Source organism: Canis lupus, chromosome 11, assembly GCF_011100685.1.
Source record: "Canis lupus familiaris isolate Mischka breed German Shepherd chromosome 11, alternate assembly UU_Cfam_GSD_1.0, whole genome shotgun sequence".
NCBI lineage: Eukaryota > Metazoa > Chordata > Mammalia > Carnivora > Canidae > Canis > Canis lupus.
The window spans coordinates 7567353-7589304 of NC_049232.1; the positions used below are offsets into that span (position 1 = coordinate 7567353).

Genomic DNA, 21952 nt, shown 5'->3' on the forward strand with positions numbered 1-21952 from the left:
CATTTCTCTTTGAACTCAAGATTCACTCTTGAACACCAGCTTCACAATATGTGTGAACAGAGTACGCATCCCAAACATAGGAGGAACCACAAATCTCAAACAAGCAATATTATTTATAGCATTGAGTTTATGGGTAGGGCCTCTAGACCGAAATTGTTTTGGAGTACTTAGTATTTCATATGGAACATGATGAATATAATAATTTTAAGCTATTAATCCTCTTTAGAAAAATATCAGCTAATTGATGGATTTGAAAAATTAACCAGGAAATGCAAGATTCAGGAGGAAGACTTTGGAAGTAATTTTCTTAAATAAATGTGAGGATAAAATACAAAGAAGTGCAATGTTTCTGATAGCTTTTTTCCCACCCTCACATGCTGAGATTTTGCAAGGTCTATAATATAAGGCCAGTTATAACCATCATTTGGGCCAAGTTCTAGAAATTTCTTTTCTCCTACTTCGTTTTTCTCCATCGTCCTATTTTTAAAAAGAGAGAGAGATGATTTCTTTCTGGAAAGCATATTCCTATTCCTCTCCATGAAATGAAATTCAAGCCTCACATTCTGATAACACTCAGTTATAACAAGCATTCCTGTGAAGGAATATAAATTGTTTTCAGGATTTCTCTGTTATTGACCATGTGGTAGTTATAGCTAATCCAAGCTGTTGTATTTTCAAGGGCACTGTTGCTTTGCAGGGCATAAAGCAAATTTTCTTATCTCAGCAATGCTGCCTCCAGTTATTTTTGTGATCTTGATTCTTCTGAATCCTTTTTTGTTGAGATTCAAAACAGTATTTCTTTTGTCCTGATTTTCCTCATGAGTTTAAAATAGCATTTTGACTTTGAGGGTTTCATGTGTACATAACAAAGAAACCTGAAAACTTTCTTCATGGTGTTGTGATTGATTTGTTTTCTTTAAAAGGAGTTTCTCTTTTTTAAAACCTTTTGCTGTTACAGAAATCGTATACCTTTCTTGTATCCAAAGTAAAAAGTTACCTGACAATCCAGTTCTATAGTAATGTTGGCATAGCATATGCACTCAATTCAACAACTTAATGAAATAATTTTTACTCAAAACTTATGTATTAAATCCATATCTTTACATACTCATGACTTACTGAACGAAGGTGAAACTATCTTGCTATTTGTTAATCTTACTAAATATTTTCAGCTTTGCATATACTAGAATATATAACCCACAAAATGTATAAGCCTGATAGATGTGTTCTACTTAGTTTTGTTTTGGTACAGATTTTCTACTGTGTCTCCAAGTAAAGTTTTCTAAAAAGTCAAAAAAGGTTGAGATCCTGTTCTGTTTCTATAAACAGTCCCAATACATCTTACTAGATGGAAAATAACATTACACTCCCCTCCCTCCTTGGGCTTCAAGATACTGCCAATTGGACACATTGACCTCTTACAAAAAAGAAATGGAAACATTCAGCACTCTATCTTTAACAGGTTGCCTTTGATGGATTTAGTTAGACAGGGCTATAGCTGTCAATTGGAAATGCCTAGCCTATCTTACCTTTCTCATTTTTCTTCTTCAGGGGAAAAAAAATCAGAATTTCTCAAGACACTAGAGAAGCTTTGCCCTAAACTAATAAAAGAGGAAGGTGACATGCATGAGTTTTCATTTTAAGTCATTTATTTAGCCATGTACATTTGTGTGTTATTCTGAACCTACGTCACTGAATAAGATCATGCTATAACATGCTGAGATATACAAAATATCATTAATTTGTCTCAGGAAAATGAACTATGGTTCCTTCAGTACTTCACACTGAATATATTGTATTTTTATTGCTTTGATTTTAATTTTTTAAAGACTGAATGTATTTTAAAGCCCCTGGATGGAACTTCTAAATTTTAGAATAGGTTCATTTGAAAAATTATAATTGTCCTACTATTAAAGTGTATTGTCAATGTCTAAGAAAACTTTCTGAGAGGAATACAAAGCCATTTCTTCACTTGCTCTATCTCTCATAATTTAAAAAAAGTCCTTTCCAAATTGGTAAAATTATAAATTCCTAAAATTATAAACCAATGTATTTGGTGCTAACCACAGCTAATCATTAAACAGTCTGTGTGAACCTGTTCATCATACTTTTTAAATGCATATATAAATTTATATATTTATAATTTATATACACACAATTTTTTGTGTGTGTGTATATATATATATGAAACAGTAAAACTACAAATGTATCTGCAGATATAATGAAGTGTTATTATCATGTGATCCCAGTGTTTTAAGAGAAAAATTAAAGTGTAAATATAAAAGTTAGAGATAAGGTTTTGAAAGGAAAATATAAATGTGGACAGCAGGAACAGGAAGTAGCTTTAAATAACTTGAGCTATGTTTATAGGAGAACCCAGTGTACATCGGGACTATGGATGAGCATGAGAGGGGTGTGGGGTCTAAGATCCGACAGATGAGGAGGACGTAGTCAGCATCACTGTGGGGTACTGGTGGAGCTGGAGTAGGCAGGGGCTCATATGTAGGAAAGAGGAAGCAGAATGTGTTCCAGGAGCTAAGAGAAGTTGTGAGTACAGCTGGGGGAGCTGGGGAGCAAGGCAGATGAGAAGTCTGATGGTAGATCCCAGAGCACCGCATAAGCCATATAAAAGTTTTTGGACTCTGTTCTCAACATAGTAGGGACTCTGTGGTAGGCTTTTAAGCAGAGGAGCTTCATAATCAGATTTGATTTCCAGGATAATTCCTTTGCTTGAATGTGAGTGGATAGAGAGCAGGGTCTATAACATAGGAAGACAGTACTTTAGTTAGCAAACATTAATGCACTCTTTGACAGAGGTGACGATGACCTGAAGTAGTAAAGAGTCATTGAGAATCCAGTGAGGTGTGTGAATTCCAGAGATATATTGATATGTTAGTGTTAAGAGCATGGAAGGGAGAAGACAGAATTGTGAACAGTGCCCAGAGCTCTGTCTTGGGCATCTGACTGGTGGTACATTGTGCCAAATGCTGGCAGAGTAGACTTCCAAATGGAAGAGCAATTGAGGGGGATGGAGAGGGTGGTTATAAGAGAGTTGATGACATCTTGAGTCGGATCTTCATTGGGTCATTTAAGTGATCCTGTGTCTAGGTAGTTGGATAAACAGATAAAATGTTTAAGAGAATCTGGATTCAAGTTAAAGACTTGAAATTAATTCTTTATTAAATGTAACTGATGACGCTTGAACAACATGGGTTTCAACTGCATGGGTTCACTTTCGTATTTTTTTTTTATAAATATGGTACAGTGCTGTGATTGTATTTTTCTAATAATTTTCTTAACATTTTCTTTCTACAGCTTACTTACTGTAAAAATACAGCTCATAATACATATAACATACAAAATGTGTTTTAATGGACTGTTTATGTTACAGGCAAGCCTTTTGGTCAACAGTAGGCTGGTAGTAGTTAAATTTTGAGGAAGTCACAAGTTAGACATGAATTTTCAGCCATGCAGGGGGAGGTTAGTGCCCCCTAAATCCCGCACTGCATAGTGGTCAACTGTAATTGAAGACGGGAATGGTTCAAATCTCTCAGAATTCAGGAGAAAGAGTAAGGAATTGCAAAGATGGAACCCTAAGAAGCATTGACACTAAAGAACAGGCTAAGAAAGAAAAGTCTTAGAAAAGGCTATCAGAAAGGTAGAAGGGAAACTTATTTTCATCATAAAAAAAAAATCACTATTGTAAGGAGATATTTTGTATCCTATGTGGCTAATCTACATTTTAAGAGTGTTACTGTAACATGTCAGAAAATTAATGAAAATGCACAGAGCAATGTTTGGAGGCAGAAACATCAGGGACATTGAAGTTAAGAACCACATTAACGTATTCATTCATTCATTGATATATTCCGGAGCTTCCTATTAAGCATTCATTGTGAAGTACTGTAAAAGATGTTGCCAAATATAAGCATTAATCAAGCACTGAGTCTGGTTTTCAGGAGCTTATACACTTCGGTATGAGATGAGACATGGGTTTTAATAAATGACTTAAGATAGAACAGGACATGTTTCTTAAAGAAAGTATACTAAGGAAGGTCAGAGAAGGAAAACTGCACTGCCATAGGGTCAGGCACAAGGTAGCTTCTCGGCATGTCATCCTGAATCAATTAGTGCCATCCAGGTGGAGCCCTCAAAAAAGCTTTCTGTAGCAGTTGGTATTTGTCATTAAAATAAGGGAATTCGGGATCCCTGGGTGGCGCAGTGGTTTGGCACCTGCCTTTGGCCCAGGGCGCGATCCTGGAGACCCGGGATCGAATCCCACATCAGGCTCCCGGTGCATGGAGCCTGCTTCTCCCTCTGCCTGTGTCTCTGCCTCTCTCTCTCTCTCTCTCTCTCTCTGTGACTATCATAAATAAATAAAAAAATAAATAAAAAAATAAAAATAAAAAAATAAAATAAATAAAATAAGGGAATTCTTCTATTTAGCTTTCTGTAGCAGTTGGTATTTGTCATTAAAATAAGGGAATTCTTCTATTTAAATATAAGAGCAGGGATTTGGATAAATAAGTGGCAGGTTCAAAGACAACAGCTGGAGCTACCGAATCTGGGGCAAAGATCTGAGAAATAGATTTATCTTAAAGATAAGTTGAGGATCTATGCTAATCTCAAATAACAAACTAAAGTAAACTGCTCATTTTTGTGGCCATGGCTGTTTAACTGGTCAGGAGCTAAGCATGGTACAGACATGTCAACAATGAATAGTGCTGAAAACCTTTGGAACAGATTTTCTATTTAATCCTCAAAGGCAATTTTAATGATCAGGACAGTTATTTCCATATACGGAAACTGAAATCTGAGTGGTAAAATGTAACAGAATATACATTTTTGCACTGCCCTACATCTTAGGTTTTAGAATGTTCTGCGTATTTTCATGCCTTCCTCAATAAATAATTTTAGAGTAATTAAAGATTTATAAGGGCATTAAAAAGAGTATAATTCTTGGTCATATTAGCTAACCATAAAAAATGTCTCAAAGAGTAAGTGGGGTACGTGTGTGCTGAGTTTTCTATGTTGTACACTGTGAGGGCTTCAGAAGGAAATCACCGAAATGCTTCAAATTGAAGGGGTTCCACAGAGGCTCTGCTTGTGAAGTAGGAGACTTAGCAAAACACACTGAGGAAATGTAAGTGATCTGAGGTTTGGGTGATCGTTTGGAAGCCTAGTTTCTGGCCCGACGTTTGTGGTTTTATCTTTAGTCACTGACTCCCTGATGATACCAGTTGGCTTTCTCTAGGGTATCATAATAACGTCTGTAGGGTTGTGAGGGGATGGATGAGAAAAAGGCAATGAGTCAAAGACCTCTTTGAAAGACGGTATCACCCAATGAGAAGAGGTGTACGGTTTTATCAGACTATCAAGAGTCTGTGTATGTTTATACAATTGTGTGATGTATCATGCAGTTCTATTTATCCTGCTATAGCTAAGTAAATATCCCTGTTATCATACATACCATAAAATTCATGTTTCAGCACCCAAAGAGCTACTTTTTATTTGAAATAATTCTTCTTATGGTATTAAATATATAAACAATAGCACTTGATGCTTTTTAAGAATACCTGTTAACTCAGGGGTCTGAATTTCAAAATTGACTAATACACAGTTCTTTTTGAGGAAAGTATTTTTTGGTACTGTCTTCTTAAAATTGCATCACAGAAAGCAGTTAATTTATTTAAATTTCTAATGCACATTCTCACATAAGCTCCAATTTTTTTTAAAGATTTTATTTATTTATTCATGAGAGACATAGAAAGAGAGAGAAAGGCAGAGACACAGGCAGAGGGAGAAGAAGGCTCTGTGCAGGGAGCCCGAAGTGGGACTCGATCCCGGGTCTCCAGGATCCCGCCCTGGGCTGAAGGCGGTGCTAAACCGCTGAGCCACCGGGGCTGCCCCAAAATTTTTGTGTGAAACCTTTGTATGGTACTAACATATGACAGGACTTCTATTTTAGTTCTTGCTCAATATTAATATCATAATGTTAGATTATAATTTTTAAATGCCTGCCCTTGATACGTATTGCATCAATGTAATCTCCCTAATGAAAAGTGATGTAATATCCCTCTTGGCTCTCTGACAAGGAATACAACAAAAAAAGTGTGAGGTGCCACTTGGGTTCTCAGCTCCCTTGATCACTGAATGTGCTCCATAGCACCTGAGAGTGGTACGGAGACATTGGTTTCTGCCAAACTTCCATTTACCGTTCTTGAACAGTAGCCAATTTTAGCTTTCTGCCTTAGGTTTAATGCCTTTGTCTGACACACATAAAGTAAAATTGCTTCCAATGCTTCCACTGAAAAGCATCCCTATACAGAAAGTCAGGAGGACATATTATTTTCATGTTATGAGTGGCAGTGGGAATAAAGAAGAGTTAGCGCTGATTCCGACATACAGATCTGAGTTACTCTTGGCTAGAACACTTCTCAAGTTTATTTTTCCCATCCCTATACTAAATCAGTATTGATGTTTTTGAAAATCTTCACTCTTGCTAGGAATTCTATGGGCTTTTAGAAGAAACAAAAACACACTTCCCCTGCTCCCTTTCTGTCACTAGAGTAAACACAAGAACAAAAAAGTCATAGATTTACAAACATGAAACTACATGTATTTTCTGAATGGCAGGCCATACTGAAAACTAATATGTGTGTGTGCTTGTGTGTATCATCTAAGCATTTATAATATAGTGTGAGGAATATATATATTCTTACGTATGAAAGTTATCAGCAGGGAAGTAGAAGTTATCCATACTAAAAAGGTACATAAGAAAAAGTGATTTTCCTGAATGTCACTTAATATCTAACCAAAAATAAAAATCTGTAGGAAGCAAATCTGGGGGGCAGAGTGTCTAGCTTTTTAGGGGATAGATCTTTATATTCCACCAAAGCAAGCTCACCAAAGCTCTTTAACTTCCTGAGTTTGAAAGAACATTCTGCATTTTCATGTCAGTGAGATCATAGATCTTGTTTAATCATGGACTTTTTTTTAAAATTTTTTTTTAATCATGGACTTTTTAGGGTACAATCAAAAAGCTGTTGATAACAAAATCTCTGGTACTTAGAAAAGAAGTTCATCATGCTAGAGGCCTCTAGGTTTGATCCCATCAGCTAACAAAAGGGACTAAACCACGTGATAGTGTCATGAGCCTATTCTGAAATTCGGTTAATTTGACAAGAAAAAAAAATACGTGTTTTCTGTTGTCCACTTATTTCTTTCCACAGTACATCATGGCATGAAATTTTTACCACAAATAGCACAAATGGATTGCAACAGAAACATTCTACTGAGCCCAAACGAGTTGAATCTAGGTAGAGTATGTAATTTGATTGGACACGTTAGTAAAAAAAAACAAGGTCTACTCTCCTAAATTGGAATTTTAGATTGTGAATTTTCCAGGCCGACTTAGTAGAAGTTTGTTGTGTGTTTGTATATGTTGTCTGCAAGAAAAGAGAATCAAGTTCATTTTAATGACGTTAGCCAAAAGCTCAAATGCCACGCTGCCTCCTGAAAGTGAACACACATACAACTTTTTAAGGTGACTTTACATATTTAGGTAAAGATCAAGAATAGGGATCTTCACGATATTAGAGTATATACAAGACATGGATTTGGAGGAATCGTAGAATAATTTGTAGAAGAAAAAATAACTTCAGACAATTTAGATAAGCCCCCAAATTCTTGCTTAGACATACGTGTTTCCTTTGCAGCATCTTTATGATTTACTTAATATCTTACTTCTTATTCTATGTTAGATTCGAAATTTATGAGGGTGGGAAATGTGTTTCAGTCACTACTATACTCCAGCACCTAGTGTGGTATTTGGCCTATGGTAGGCTCTGAATAAGCATTCCTCCATCCCTTCCTTGCCCCCAAGGTGATAAACTTGGCTTTTCCTCCTATCTTTGTTTACTCTTCCTGTTATCAGTGAACTACATTCTGAAAGGTGTCAGAATCATACTCACCAGGCACTCAGGAGCCACACTTTTAGCCAGATTTCCACAATTTCTGTCTTCCTGTTTCTTACCATTGTGATACTACATTTGCACAGATTCTCCCAAATTTTCCATTTTAATCTTTAGATCCTACATTCCACTTTCTATCAAGGACTCTGATGGTCTTTCTCAATGTGAGTGAAGTCTGTGGTGGCGAATGCATGGAAAGTGGTGTTGTAGGTTCCAATTTATGCTGTGCTCCTGCTGTGTGGTAATGTATGTTTTCTTTCTTTCTTCCTTCCTTTTTTTTCCCCTGGGATGGGGTTTTCTTTACTATTCTATTCAGTATCCCAACTGAATTCCCTCGTACCTAACCAGACTTTCATCCATTTAAGATGTCAGCAGTCTTTCCTGAGAGTTCTGGGGCCTGCTCTGAGTATATAAAAAAGGAAAAACTAATAATATTATCATCCAAGCAATGATATTATGAATGAGAACATATCTTAAGTCAATAAGATCCATCTATACGAATGGATGTCACTAAGAGTTCCAAGTCCAGGAAGCTTCCCCAAGTAGCAAGTTTGGCTAATAAGCTTTCATTTCAAAGTCCAAAGCTGATTGTGTTTAGTGGACTAAATATATGACATGATACTACTAGTTTTGTAAATGCCTAAGTTTGTCAGTATCAGAGACAGTGTAAAGAGGTTTCTGGTTTCTGGTAATGGTAGCTGAAATTATCATACGACCCTCCCCTCAGCAAAAATAATTTTAGCTACCATATGAAATACTTAACTTTTTCTTCAAAGCAAGGGTAATGTGAAAAGATAATAGGGAATCACTAGGGATAAAACTAAAGGGAAATTTGGAACCAAGGATGTAAGCAAGAATTCAAACTCATTTTTATCTGGATGGCAATTGATCCCAGGCAATTTGGACTTCTGTTTTGAAAGCCTCGTAGGCAAGAGGAATGAAAATCAAACTCAGGGTCTGCCAACAGTGAAGTCTTTTAAAGGAAGCTTCACACAATATTGCTGGGACCACAAAAGGCTAATCCCTTAAGATGTGATTCTAGAAATAGTCAACATGGAGCCTTGAACCTTGAAATATGACTTAAGTATTTTTAAGCATATGCATGTGGGTAATGATGAAGAGGAAGTAACTTTGAAGAACCTGAGCTGGGTTTATGGGAGAACCCACTGTATATCAGGAGTGCACAAGAGTGGTGTGAGGTCTAAGATCTGACAGATGAGGAGAAGATAATCCTGCACCACTATAGGGTGGGTGGGGGTGCAGCTGGGGTGCATATGGAGCTCATATGTGGAAAGCAAAATGTTGGATGTGTTCCAGGAAGTAAGAGAAGTGCACTTCCTAAAATACTTGATGAGACACATGTCTTTTAGTCCTTTTTTCAAATATCTTTCCAACTTATTTTCACTTATGAAAAATTTCTGTATTAATAATTAGATGAATTTAGTGAAATATATTACTTAGATTTTAATCCAAATCAAATATACTTACTGGACACCTACTTACCCTGTCTTTTTAAGTGTTTCAATATATTTGACACTTGAAACATACTTTCTTATTAAAACGAACTGCATTGAAACAGTTTAATTGTTAGGACACACACACACAAAAAAAAGGCAAAGAAAAAAATGTGTGTTATGCCAGTTATCCACAAAGTATATGAATGGCTGCCCCAGGTGGGGAGAATGGTAGAATGGGAGCAGTTGACTCATAATCTTCCAAATAACAAAATATGACTACTACTTAGTGGGACTCCACTTAAAATTGCTAACCCTGACACTGAGGTGTCCCTGCGATGAACAAGTAGTTATTTGAACTCCACGTTTCCCACACTGTGCCCATCCAAAGAAAAATTCCTTCATTTTCCCACTTTATAAATCAGCTCTCCTTTGGCCTACACACTCCTTCTAAGCCTAACTGAAGTCCATGTGGTTCCTTTACATTAAAACCCCATGAAATGTTTTGAAATCCTTCACTAAGTTAGAATTCTCTGAAGGGAACTTCTCATTCCCGGCACTTTTGAATATAGGATTATGCTAGTGATGTCATGGTTGACAACATTTTAAGGAAAAGTCAACAAGATAGCCATCATCATGGAAGATTGAACATACTTCTTGGAATAATTGATAGAATAACAGATCAAAATTGGTAAGATAGAGAACATTGAACCAACACTACTAATAAAGTTTGAGTTAATGCTGTATAAAGAAGCCATATAAAAAGCCACCTTTCTTTGGTTAATATCTACCTAGTTTTTCTTTTCCTGTTCTTTTATTTTGACCTTATTGTGTTCTTATATTTAAAGTCCATCTCTTGTAAACAGCCCAGAGCTGGTTTTTTTGTTTGTTTGTTTGTGTTTTGTTTTTTAATTTATGATAGGCACACAGTGAGAGAGAGAGAGGCAGAGACACAGGCAGAGGGAGAAGCAGGCTCCATGCACCGGGAGCCCGATGTGGGATTCGATCCCGGGTCTCCATGATCCCGCCCTGGGCCAAAGGCAGGCGCTAAACCGCTGCACCACCCAGGGATCCCCCCAGAGCAGTTTTTTAAAAGTGTATGTTCTTACAAGCTCTGCCTTTTAATCGACAGGTTTATAGATACTATACATAATGGCACTTTTAGGTTTAAAAAAAGTCAGGGATGCCTGGGTGGCTCAGCGGTTTAGTGCCTGCCTTCGGCCCAGGGCGTGATTCCAGGGTCTTGGGATCGAGTCCCACATCGGGCTCCCTGTGTGGAGCCTGCTTCTCCCTCTGCATATGTCTCTGCCTCTCTCTCTCTCTCTCTCAGGAATAAATAAATAAAATCTTTTTAAAAATCATATTCCTCTCTTCTTTTTTTTTCCTGTTTTCTTTTGCTTCTTTTATTTCTTCATTTTCACTTTTTATGCTGGGATGAATGGCTATATGTTTCTCTCTTTTGACTCCTTCTTTTATTTTCTCACATCTTTTATAAAATTACCATTCCCTTTTTATTCCTTTAGTTCAAACCTTTGATATTTTGCCACACTTACCAATGAATTATGGAGTATATCCATATCCTAACCTATTGTACAGCAGTAAAAATATAACTCTCTAATTACCTCATTGACTTACATACTCTTTTGTAAAATTTTCTCTCCATCTTTATCTCTGTTCTATTCATTCTTCTCTCTCCCTCTCTCTCTTTTTCTCTCTCCACACTTAGTTAAATGCTCTATTGGGCTTTTCCTCTGTTTCCCAGTGGAAGCTTTTCACAAATGTCTAGCGAGTCTTGGATGCTACTTCTTGTTTAAGATAGATGCATGAAAAGTTCTGGATTTGTGAGCAGGCTTTGCCACAAATGGGCCTCCCTACAATATGAAAATGAGGCCCTTTTGGCCACCCATATTTCAGTATCTGTGGGTCTTTGAGATCATTAAACTGTCAGAAAGAACAGGACATGGGATGGAAACAAACAGGCAATCAATATTATTACAGTAGAGGAGAGAGATTGAATTCAGCTCCTCTGCTATGAAAGATGGGAGAGCAATGAGGTGACCTACTGGAAGAGTACTCGAGTTTGCTGGGAGAAGGCTGTCAGTGGGATTAGGTCACCTGTGTTAGCCAGTTGGTACCCTTGGAAGTTAGGCACCCACCCTTCCACAGAGACTGGGAGATTGAGTCAGTATCTTTCTTGATGATTGCATTTCAAAGGGATAACTTCTGTGTCCTGGAAAAAGACATTCCTGGGTGGTTGAAGATTTGTATTTCAAAGGGAAGAAAAAGAATTTTCCATTGCAAGTTTTCCAGACTACATGCTCTAAGAGAAGGAAGGTCATGGGCCTTTAGTCAGGAAGAAACCCATCTAAATTTCAGGGAAAGTGAGGAAAACATTAAGTTTGGTCAGAGCTTTAAAGAAAAATATGACACAGACTGAATTGTCTGCTTTCTGAAAATGGATGTGGAGGAAGTGTGGGGACCTCATAGTTTACACACAGAGTTGCTCACACTACCCGCCAAGCATCAGCCCTGCCCTGCAACATGCTCTCCCTTGTGAGGATAGATGATGGTACTCAATTCTTTGCAGTCAGACATCCTCTGATCTCCTGCAGGCATTGGGGTGGGTAGTGTCTGGTTGTATGGTATTGGTACAGTACCTTAGAACATTTCATCATATTTTTTCCATCTCATTGTGGCCTTCAGCATTCCCAGAAACTCGCTGGGGCTCTAATTGGCAAACTTTTCCTCCTCATTATGCCTTTCTAGGAGTATTTAGATGTTAGCCTTCTCTTCTCTTCTTACTGCTCCTCTGCTGTCTGTTGGTATCTTCCCACAACTGGTCTCAGACTCTCTAATCTGTTGTCTTCTTTATCATACCATTAATCCTACCTGGATACAGCTTCTTGTGTTGATAATGTTTCATTTTCTTCATTAGAATGTAATTATTCATGTGAGCATAAAGGTAATGCATGTCATCAACTTAGTCTGATAAACTATAAATGTAAGTCTTTGACTTCCAACTTTAATTCACTTGCAATCCTTCCTAGCCTGCAACATGGCAAGAGATGGCTGGAAGTGGAAAGAGTTGGATTGTACCTGATACTCTTGCTTGCTGTGAAAATAAGTACTAAATGGGTAAGCAGGTAGGGTGCATGCCAGCAGAATGTACCCAAAGGTTGTTGCTGGTAAGTTGGGACCGCAGAAGAGGCCTGAGGACTTGTCTTCACCTTGCCTTTGAGAAAACACTCTTGCAAGTTGTGTTTCTTTATGATGCCATATTAAGTATAGAAAACAGATAAAACTTGGCCTATAAATTGATATAGTAAGAGCAAGAACCAAGAATCTGAATTATTACTTTCAATTTAAAAGTTGGAAATGTCTCAACTGGCAAATAAAAATCCTGAAATTATTATTATTTTTTAAAAAGCTCTGAGGAAAACGTACTGAGATATAACTTAAGAGTTAAGTTTTCCAAAAGACCCAACAACAATTGGGATAGGAGCAGAATATTTACAAGAAGTATCTATGAGTTGACAAAGGGAATTGTTTCCACAAATCACATGCATTCCAGGCAAAATTAGTGTAATGTACATGCTGGCATAACCTTCGAATTTCAAACATAAATTTAAAAGATCCTAAAGGTATATATGTATAATGTCATTACCTAAAAATAATTATAAATTATGCTGACTTCAAAATTCAGACTTAAAATCTAGACTCAGGGATGTTTTCTATTTTGTGTGTATGCATGTATTGTTTTTCTTTTGTGTGTTGTTGTTGTATTCTTTTCTTTTTGAGACTCAATGATAAGAACATAGGATACAGAAATGATTTTATACTATGGTCCTCAATAGGTAAGATAAAAATTTGGAAAAATAAGAACATTGGGAGAAATTATGCAAAATATTAATTGTGGTTGCTTCTGATTGGGAATTTTACTAATGTAGGTCCTAATAGTTTATAGTTTTTTGGTACTTTTTAGATGTTCTAGAATGGTCATGTATTACAATAATAATTAGGAACATATAGTTAAAAAATTAAAGAAAAAGACATTTTTCCAACTAACATTCTTCTGTTATGAAGCCGTTTCTTGAGTTCACTCATTATCAGGCTCTGGCTATACCTTAAAGACTCAAGTAAGCCTGTGACATTTCATTCGAGTATTAGATGAATTTCACAATCTTACCATGAACTTCCTACAGCCTTAAATTTTAAAAAATTCTTCGGAACGCTTTGGAGTCATAAAAGCAAACTTTTCATAAAAAAACCACATACACACTATTTTTCTTGAGAACTGAAACTTAAAATTTCTGCAGAGGCAATGATTTGTCAAAACAAAATTCCCTCAAAGGTATAAATCATAGCAGCTTGCCCCAGGTCCAGCCTGTGCTGTTTCTACTTGGGTTAGACTGGAGATAAAGAACCATCTTCCTGGCACAGCTGGGTTTGTGTTTTCTAAAGGCTAGTGTAAAAATCCACACTATTTTATATAGGATACAATGACATTATAGACATAATAAAACTGTAGTCCTTTAAGGTGGGAGTTGCAAAATTACAATGAAGGGACCTGATAAAGTTTATATACATGCTTCATTTGACTTGAATATTGTTTAAATGAATCAGGGGCCAAAATCAATAAATCACAAGACCGTCCCCCTAGAATTCTGGGTTTTGAGGCATCTCTTAAAAAAACTGTAAAGTCTAGAAATCCTAAGCAGCAGTTTGCTAGAGGTTAGCTTGCTGTTCTTTTTTAAGGTAGGTTTGTGTTCTCTCAGCTTCCAAAAACCTACCTTACTCATTTAGGTTAACTGTCTAGCTCCAGCAGGCATTTGAATTGGTGAATTCTGTTTGTAAATAAGAATGTTAAAAAATTAAAATAAAATAAAATAAAATAAAATAAAATAAAATAAAATAATATAAAATAAAAGAAGAATGTCAATCCTAACTGATGGCTATAATTATTAAGTGAAAAATTGATACCTATGGAGGTTATTTGTGGTGTTTCTGTGACAAACTGTTGTTGGGTTTTGAGCCAGACGTCCTGGGTTGTGTATCGGTTAGGATGACTTTGGATGCAGCTCTGATGGCTTCAGTAAAGTTAAATGATTTTCTCCTCTAAGTAAGAAGGCCTGAACTGAAGTAGCTCCAAGGTTGGTCACTTTAGGAACTCAACCATGCCCTCAGAGATCTAGACACTTTCTCTCTCCCTGCTCTGCCATCCTCAGAGATCTTTCTCTCATGCTGGCTCCCCTCAAGGTTGCAAAATTGCTGACACAACAGCTCTCAACATGCAAAGACAATACCCAGCAGAAGAAAAGGGTAACTCTCTTCTTTTGGTCTCTATTAAAGAGTAAAAACAAAACAAGCAAACAAACAAAACACTCTCCAGAATCCCCCTCTAGTATATTTTCCTTAATATAACATTGACCAGAACCCTGCCCTAATGTCTAACAGTAAACCAAATGTCAAGAAGAGTACAGTATCTGTGATCGGTTTAGAAAATACAACCCCTAATATAGGCATAGTCTTGCTTTCCCTTACCACAAGGTGGGTCACATTGGGGAAAAGTGGCCCCAGAGTGAAGCACTGATGGATCACAGGAAAGAAATGGTGGGAAGGGGAAACTGATTTTATACGTAACTAACATGATCATTAAAAATGGTTTGGGGCATCTGGGTGGCTCTGTTGGTTAAGCATCTGCCTTTGGCTCAGGTCATGATCTCAGGGTCTTGGGATTGAGTCCTGTATCAGGCTCCCTGCAAAGACCCTGCTTCTCCCTCTGACTATGTCTCTCCCTCTCTCTCTGTGTGTCTCTCATGAATAAATAAATACAAATTTTTAAAATGTTAAAATAAAAAGTTTCTCTCGCTTTGGAATGGCCTTGGGCACATTGAGCTTCTCTTAGTTCACATTCTTTGTCTGTAAATTAGGAATAATGATGTCCTTTTAACGGGCTTAACATAAATATCAAATGTCACATATGAGAGAGTATAGATATTTCATATATGGTAGCTTTTTTTGAAAATGCCAGATATATTTTGGAATATAAATGGAAAAAGGTAAAAAAAAAATGAGAGGTGTTGTAGAAATTTAAAATGAAGCTGATTGAAACTTTGAGGAAACTTTTACAAAATCCTATTTTAGTTGAAGGTTTACCTTTTACCTTAAGACATATTTTAACTCCCACTCAGTTAATGGATGAGAAGCGCCATTCAACACATGTTGAAAGCAGACAGTTGAAAGTAGACAATTGTGTTTATGAGGTTGAGATCTTTGTTTACTGTTATATTTTGTGAAAGAGAAAAATGGACATGGTACTCTTAGTGACACTGCTGAAGTTTGGCTCAATTCAGGATATGCCCCCTTTTCCCACCCTGTCATTTGGATAAATGAGAATATTTGGTTGTTTGATGTTCTACCAGAAAGGATACTCCATGGCAAGGTACAATATAAAGCAGGTGCTACTACATGCTCTACTGGGCAGGATGACAAGTGATGGCTTCCCCAGAGTCATAGCAAAAGACAGATTTAGTGAATCTTGCTTTATGATGGAGAATCCACACACCAGGGCTGCAGATTAAACTCGGCCTGCTGAAGTGTGAGTATTTGCATTTGCACTCCCAAGAGAGCTTTCATCAAGTGGCAGGAGAGGGTGAAACTCTGAAGGCTGCGTATAACAGTCACCACCTGATGATCCCTATCAAGAGGACTACAAAATCAAATTAAGACCTTGGAAAAGAACAGATGTAAGAATCTTGCAAATCCCTCTAGTTTTGAGGACATTACTATTTCCGGGGGGTGGGGGTGGGGGTGGGGGAAGTACAGAAATCTTGCAAGGTGATCCAAATAATAACTGGGCATTCCAGCAAGTTCCAAACGTTCTTTGCATTTACATGGTTGCCAGATTATGCTCCTTGGAGATCATCTATCAAAGGGTATCGCTTGCTGACATTTTTGGTCACTGGTGGCTTCAGTGATGACAGTGTACTCATGTTAGGCCTTGAAAACAGAATGAAACCACCCACAAATTGGCTTCAGTTTCTACTTAAGTAAGCATGTTTCAACAGATTTTTAAAAAAGAAGAAAGAAAAGAAAAGGGAGAGAGTGCCTTGGTAAGAAGATTGTGATTCTAATTCTAGTTTCTTCTCCAGATAAGAATGCCTCAGGTCTGTAAGTAAAGCCTTCTAATTTGTACACTCCTTTTTCTTCAACTATATGATGAGAATGATAATGTCTATACTTCCTATGTTATTTCTGTTCCAATTAAATTCTGAATAAGTTTTCAGTGGGAATATTCCAAAATTATTATGGAACAAATAGTGCCACGAATGATCAAGACATGTACAATCATCATAATGAAATAATATTCACATTCTTATTCCTTGGGGGAGAGGGGCTAAAACATTGGACATTAAGTGGTGAAGATCATCAGGCCCCTTGGCCCTTAAATGTTTCTCTCAGCCACCAAGCAAACTTTAAAAATTTAACAGTGATATATAATTATTATATAATACAGTGCAAAATCATATCTCATTGATCATATAGTACTATTTCTCTCCTTTAAAATGGGACATCCTCTCCTTTTTTGTCTGTCATGACCTGTCCTTAGTATTTGAAAGAGTAAAGAGCCAATGGTTTGCAGCATAGCCCCCAGTTTGGGTTTTTCTCATTGTTTTCCATTATTCAATTCGGCTTATGCATTTCTGTCAGAAATATTACGTATGTGATACACCATCTTTCTCAAAGCAACATATCTGAGGCACTTGATATCAATTTGTTCTAATTTTGGTTCTAGTAACTTGATCAATTAGTTCAAGTAGTTTCTGCCAGATTTTTTTTTCTTTTAAAGAAATACCTTTAGGAGTGCCTGGGTGGCTCAGTGGTTGAGCATCTGCCATTGGCTTGCATGATCCTGGGGTCCTGGGATCCAGTCCCACATTGGGCTCCCCATAAGGGTCTGCTTCTCCTTCTGCCTTTGTCTCTGCCTTTCTCTCTGTGTCTCCCATGAATTAATAAATAAAATTTTAAAAAATAAAAAATACCTTTATAATTGGTCAGTAACCTGTTGTCAGATACTTTAAAACTATAAAAATATTTAATTTGTCAACAAACATGAACCTCTAATTTTAGCATTCAGCAGTGATATTTGTCCCTATCAATTTTTATTGTTTTGTTGTTGTTGTTTGCAGATCGTTGGCTTTCTATCATTTGATAAAGTTAATTCATCTATCAAGGTGGAAGGTGGAAGCTAAGTGGCCTGGCCCATGTAACAAATCTAAGCCTAAGTAAGTTAGCATGTGCTTATGGGAAGCACTTTATCAAGGAATCATAACATAAACCTGTCAACATCCTCCAATGCAGCTTTCAGCTGGCTTACCTTGCTATAGAAAATAGGACCTGCTAGCCTTACAAGCAAAGCCCTCACCTGCCAGCCAAGCATACTCTGTTTCCTAGCTGCCTCTTCTAATTCTTTGTGGAACTTGCGGTTGCCCCAGATCCCTCAGGAAGAGCTCCACTGCCTGAGAGGCACTGTGCTCCCCCAATCCCTGGATTGTTTCCCCTTGAATGAAAGACATTAAAGTTGTTACTAAATTGTATTATTTTTGTCATTTGAGAGGCACCTGGGTGGCTCAGTCAGTTAAGCATCTGCCTTCAGCTCAGGTCATGATCTCAGAGTCCTGGGATTCAGCCCCATTGGGCTCCCTGCTCAGCAGGGTGTCTGCTTCTCCCTCTCCCTCTGCCTGCTACTCCCCCTGCTTATATTCTCTCTTTCTCTCTGTGTCAAATAAATAAATAAAATCTTTAAATTGTATTATTTTTGTCATTTGACACATTCCTTCCACCTTTAATATGTTACTTGTTTATTGTTTATTTTTCCAGTGTTTTTCCTGTTATAGCTGTCACTCATTTTTGATGCTTAGATTGTTATAAATTTGAGCAGTAGCAGCCCCATCAAACTAGTTCCTGTTATTTTGTTCCCCACTTTGTTTTAGTACTTTTTTGAGTAAGGGAATTCAGGCTCATCTCATGCTTTGCCTGAAGCAGCCTGGGATCTCCCGAGAGCCCTGGTTCCAAATAAACAACTATATTTGGAAAACAAGAGCTTGGAGCTAGAGGTGCACATTTTTCGGGGGCATCATTGCTTCTAGGCTCAAAAATACCATTCATACTTAAGGGAAAAAACTAATATCAATTTTTACTTAATAATTTTAAAGAAAATTAAAATTAAAAACTAGTCAAAGAGGAGGATACAATAAGAAGTATGTCATACTACTGGTGGAAATTGAAACCATTGTGGAAAACAATCTGTCACTATGTAGTTCGGTTTAAGATAGTCATACCTGAAAAAAAAAAAAAGATAGTCATACCTGTTAAACTAGCAGTTTCTTCTTTAGGCATTCACACTGGGGATGTTGTCGCATCAGTGCAAAAAGATGCATGTTCAGGAATGTTCACTTGGCATTAGTCATTAAAGCCAAAATATGGGCTGTGTTAAAGAAACTGGTATATTTATCAGATGGAGCCTTTTGTTGCAGTTGGAATTCATGGATTAGAAATACATGTTTTAATATACAATTCAAACCACATGTAAAAATGAAAATGTTATACTAAAGATATTTACAATATGATATTATAATTTGTCTAAAACAGACAGCAATGCTGCTTATGGTTTATGTGTATATCTGCATGCATTCCCATGATAAAAACATGAATTAGAATGATAAGGGCCAAATTCAGGTTAATGGTTGCTTTTGGAGAAAGAAAAGGGAAGCAATTGGATAGAGCTCTATCTCTTAGGTTTTATTGCTTTACTATTGAAAACATAAATAGGAAATTTTATAGATTTTCCAATGTTTTATAATTTGTAACAATTAAGTGATTATGTATTATCATATGGGACTTTAGTGGTATGAACTTTTAGCAGAACTCTTGACAAGAAAATAAGCAGAACAATGAGGAGAGAACCCAGAAACTGAGGAATGTTATATCTGTTTCAGCCTAAGTGTTTTCTTTTTTGGATATATAGACATTGTTTCCCCTGTTTTTCACTAAGGTATGAAAATTTGGAATCCTCTCAATATCTTCCTGTGAGAAAGAATGACATCTGCAACACGTTGTTCAATCATTTTGAGCTGCAGTGGAAGTAAATTTTAACATTGCCACAAAATGCATATGTACATTTTACGTCCTAGACTAGGAAATGTTTAGAAAATGTAGCATTCTAGAGAAGGAAGGCCATTTCAACTAAATCTAGTGTTAGAAGATATTAGAGGAGGCAGGATTAGGAACCAGTTGTCTGAGGGGAAATTAGCATTGCAGAAAGAGAATCAAATCTGACAGATCTAAAGTAGAGGCTAAGGAAGTACTTATCAGTAGAAACAGCATAGAAAGGAGAGGAAGGTATTCAGTGAGCAACAGGCCAGTTACTTTCATAGGCCACAATTATGAGATAATAAGACAATTTTCTCTCCCACACACACAAAAAAATATACATGAGAGAAGAAAAGGGAGATTTGTCCTAAACTTGTATGTGGGTGAATGGGCACAGTAAGAAGCCAGTATAATTCAGAATGGTGCAAGGCTTTGAGGTGGATGAAATAATATGATCGGTATTAATTAAAGCATACCTAAGCCCTAGATTCTAACCCTTGTTCCAATTACTTGATGACCTTTAGTGGGACACCTAACTTCCTTGAACCTCAGCTTTCTCATCTGTAAATAAGGAGGATGTACTCAATTATCTACTTCCTTTCCCACCTTAGCACTTACGATTCTATGAAATCCAAATCATTTAATCAATAGATACCATTTAATCAAGTATCTGCCATGTACAAAGTATTCTTCTAGGTGGTTTAAATATATCATACCATGAAGTAGCTTTTACCAGCTTTTTGAAGAAGGCCCAAAAGTTTATCAAGATTTAATGACTTGCTCAAGATCCTGAGCTGGTCGGTGAGGGAGCTGGAATAGTCTAGGAATGTGAAAAGTTCTTGTCTGAAATATTTTGCCACATAAAGAATCACTTGGGTAAGCAATATATATACACATATATGTATATATTTAATGCATAGAAATCATTTGTAGGAACTTGCTCCTCATGTGTTATACCTTAGTGTGAATCATGTTAATAAGGACATTATTTACCTGAGATATCAGCATTTCTCTGATTGGGTAGAGAATAAAGAAGGAAAAAGATGAAGGATTTTTAACCTGTATGTAGAATGGGAAATTTCAAATAACCCAAAAGCAGCAAAAGTCACTAGAGAGCTTATAAGACAGGGAAGAAGAAACTGAAAGTTTAAATAGAGCTCTAAAAGGAGGAATAACAGGCTAACACGTGCACTACTTAGAAAATATTTCCAAATTTCTGGCAAAATCAAATGTCCCCAAATTCTGAATGAATACCTCAAGGGCCTTTGAAAACATTTCCTTAATGTAGCTCATGCTCCTCTTTCTTGCACTCTGCTGTTTTCTCATTCAGTAAGTAAATATTTACTGTGATAATTCTAGACATTTTATCTCCCCACTGAAGTCTCACTTTTGTTATCAATGAAGTTGAGGTAGTGGTGGGATCAGGAAAGAAAAGAAGAAAAGACAATGAAAAAGCAGCTTTTAGATAAGATAAACACATGCAATTAATAACTCACCTCCTCCTATTCCCACTAGATCATCCATCCATTGTGATGTTTGCTGAATTTATCAACATGCAAGATTTCAGAATTAACCTCCTAATCAGCCAACCAAAGCCTGGAGGCTGCTGTACCTACCTTGATGATATTTAGTAAATATTGTCAAAGCGAAAAATGCCCTTCCTTTTCCTTTTCTCTTGTTTATTTTACTTTCTGGTTTGTGGGGGAAAAAAATTCTGGTTCAATTAGAGAAAGGATGGGTAAGATCCATTATATCATTCCCTAAATTTAGACTCCTGAGAAATATTTCCACCCCACCCCGCCTCTCACAAACACAGACACCTTTATCTAAAAGGGGAAAAACAGAGGAGTTTCTTCTTTAATTTAGGCAAAAGTCACCTTAGTTCCAACTATCTTGCTATTTAAGTCAAAGGTGATTTGGATCTGAACTAAAGGGGTATATTTTTCTTTATTCAGAGAGCCTGATTTGGACGCACACTCTAAAAGACTCTGATGGCTATGTTTAAATTATTAGAGGCCTTGGTGAGTCAGTTGTTTTCTGTTTCTGGATCATTTACATTTGTCTGTTTATTTGTTTGATGGTCTTCATATTCTAGCTACTGGGTTCAAGTACCAACATCACAGTTCTAAATTATATTTCAATCCATGCTTCATATAAACGACCTGGTGGAAGGATGCAATAAAAGTGTACTTTGTAATACCGAGTCTACTCATGCCGTTATGGAAAGCACAATGTCAGCACTTTCATTTCCATTATACACCCTATTTGTTCAGAAATTATATACAGAGCCATAAAAATTTGCTTGGCTGTGAGGTATTAGCTCAGCCCACGGATAAACAATTAGATAAAAACCATAAAATGGCTAAGACAATT

The 21952-nt window shown here is 36.8% G+C and overlaps 1 long non-coding RNA gene across 1 annotated transcript; it reads left to right on the forward strand.

Annotated features, from left to right (window-relative positions):
• Positions 1 to 16484: 16484 nt before the first annotated feature.
• LOC119874021 lies at positions 16485 to 21201 on the forward strand. The gene is made up of 3 exons (XR_005366343.1): positions 16485 to 16593; positions 17617 to 17712; positions 21095 to 21201. It is a non-coding gene; the product is annotated as an uncharacterized LOC119874021 (long non-coding RNA).
• The last annotated feature ends 751 nt before the right edge of the window (positions 21202 to 21952 follow it).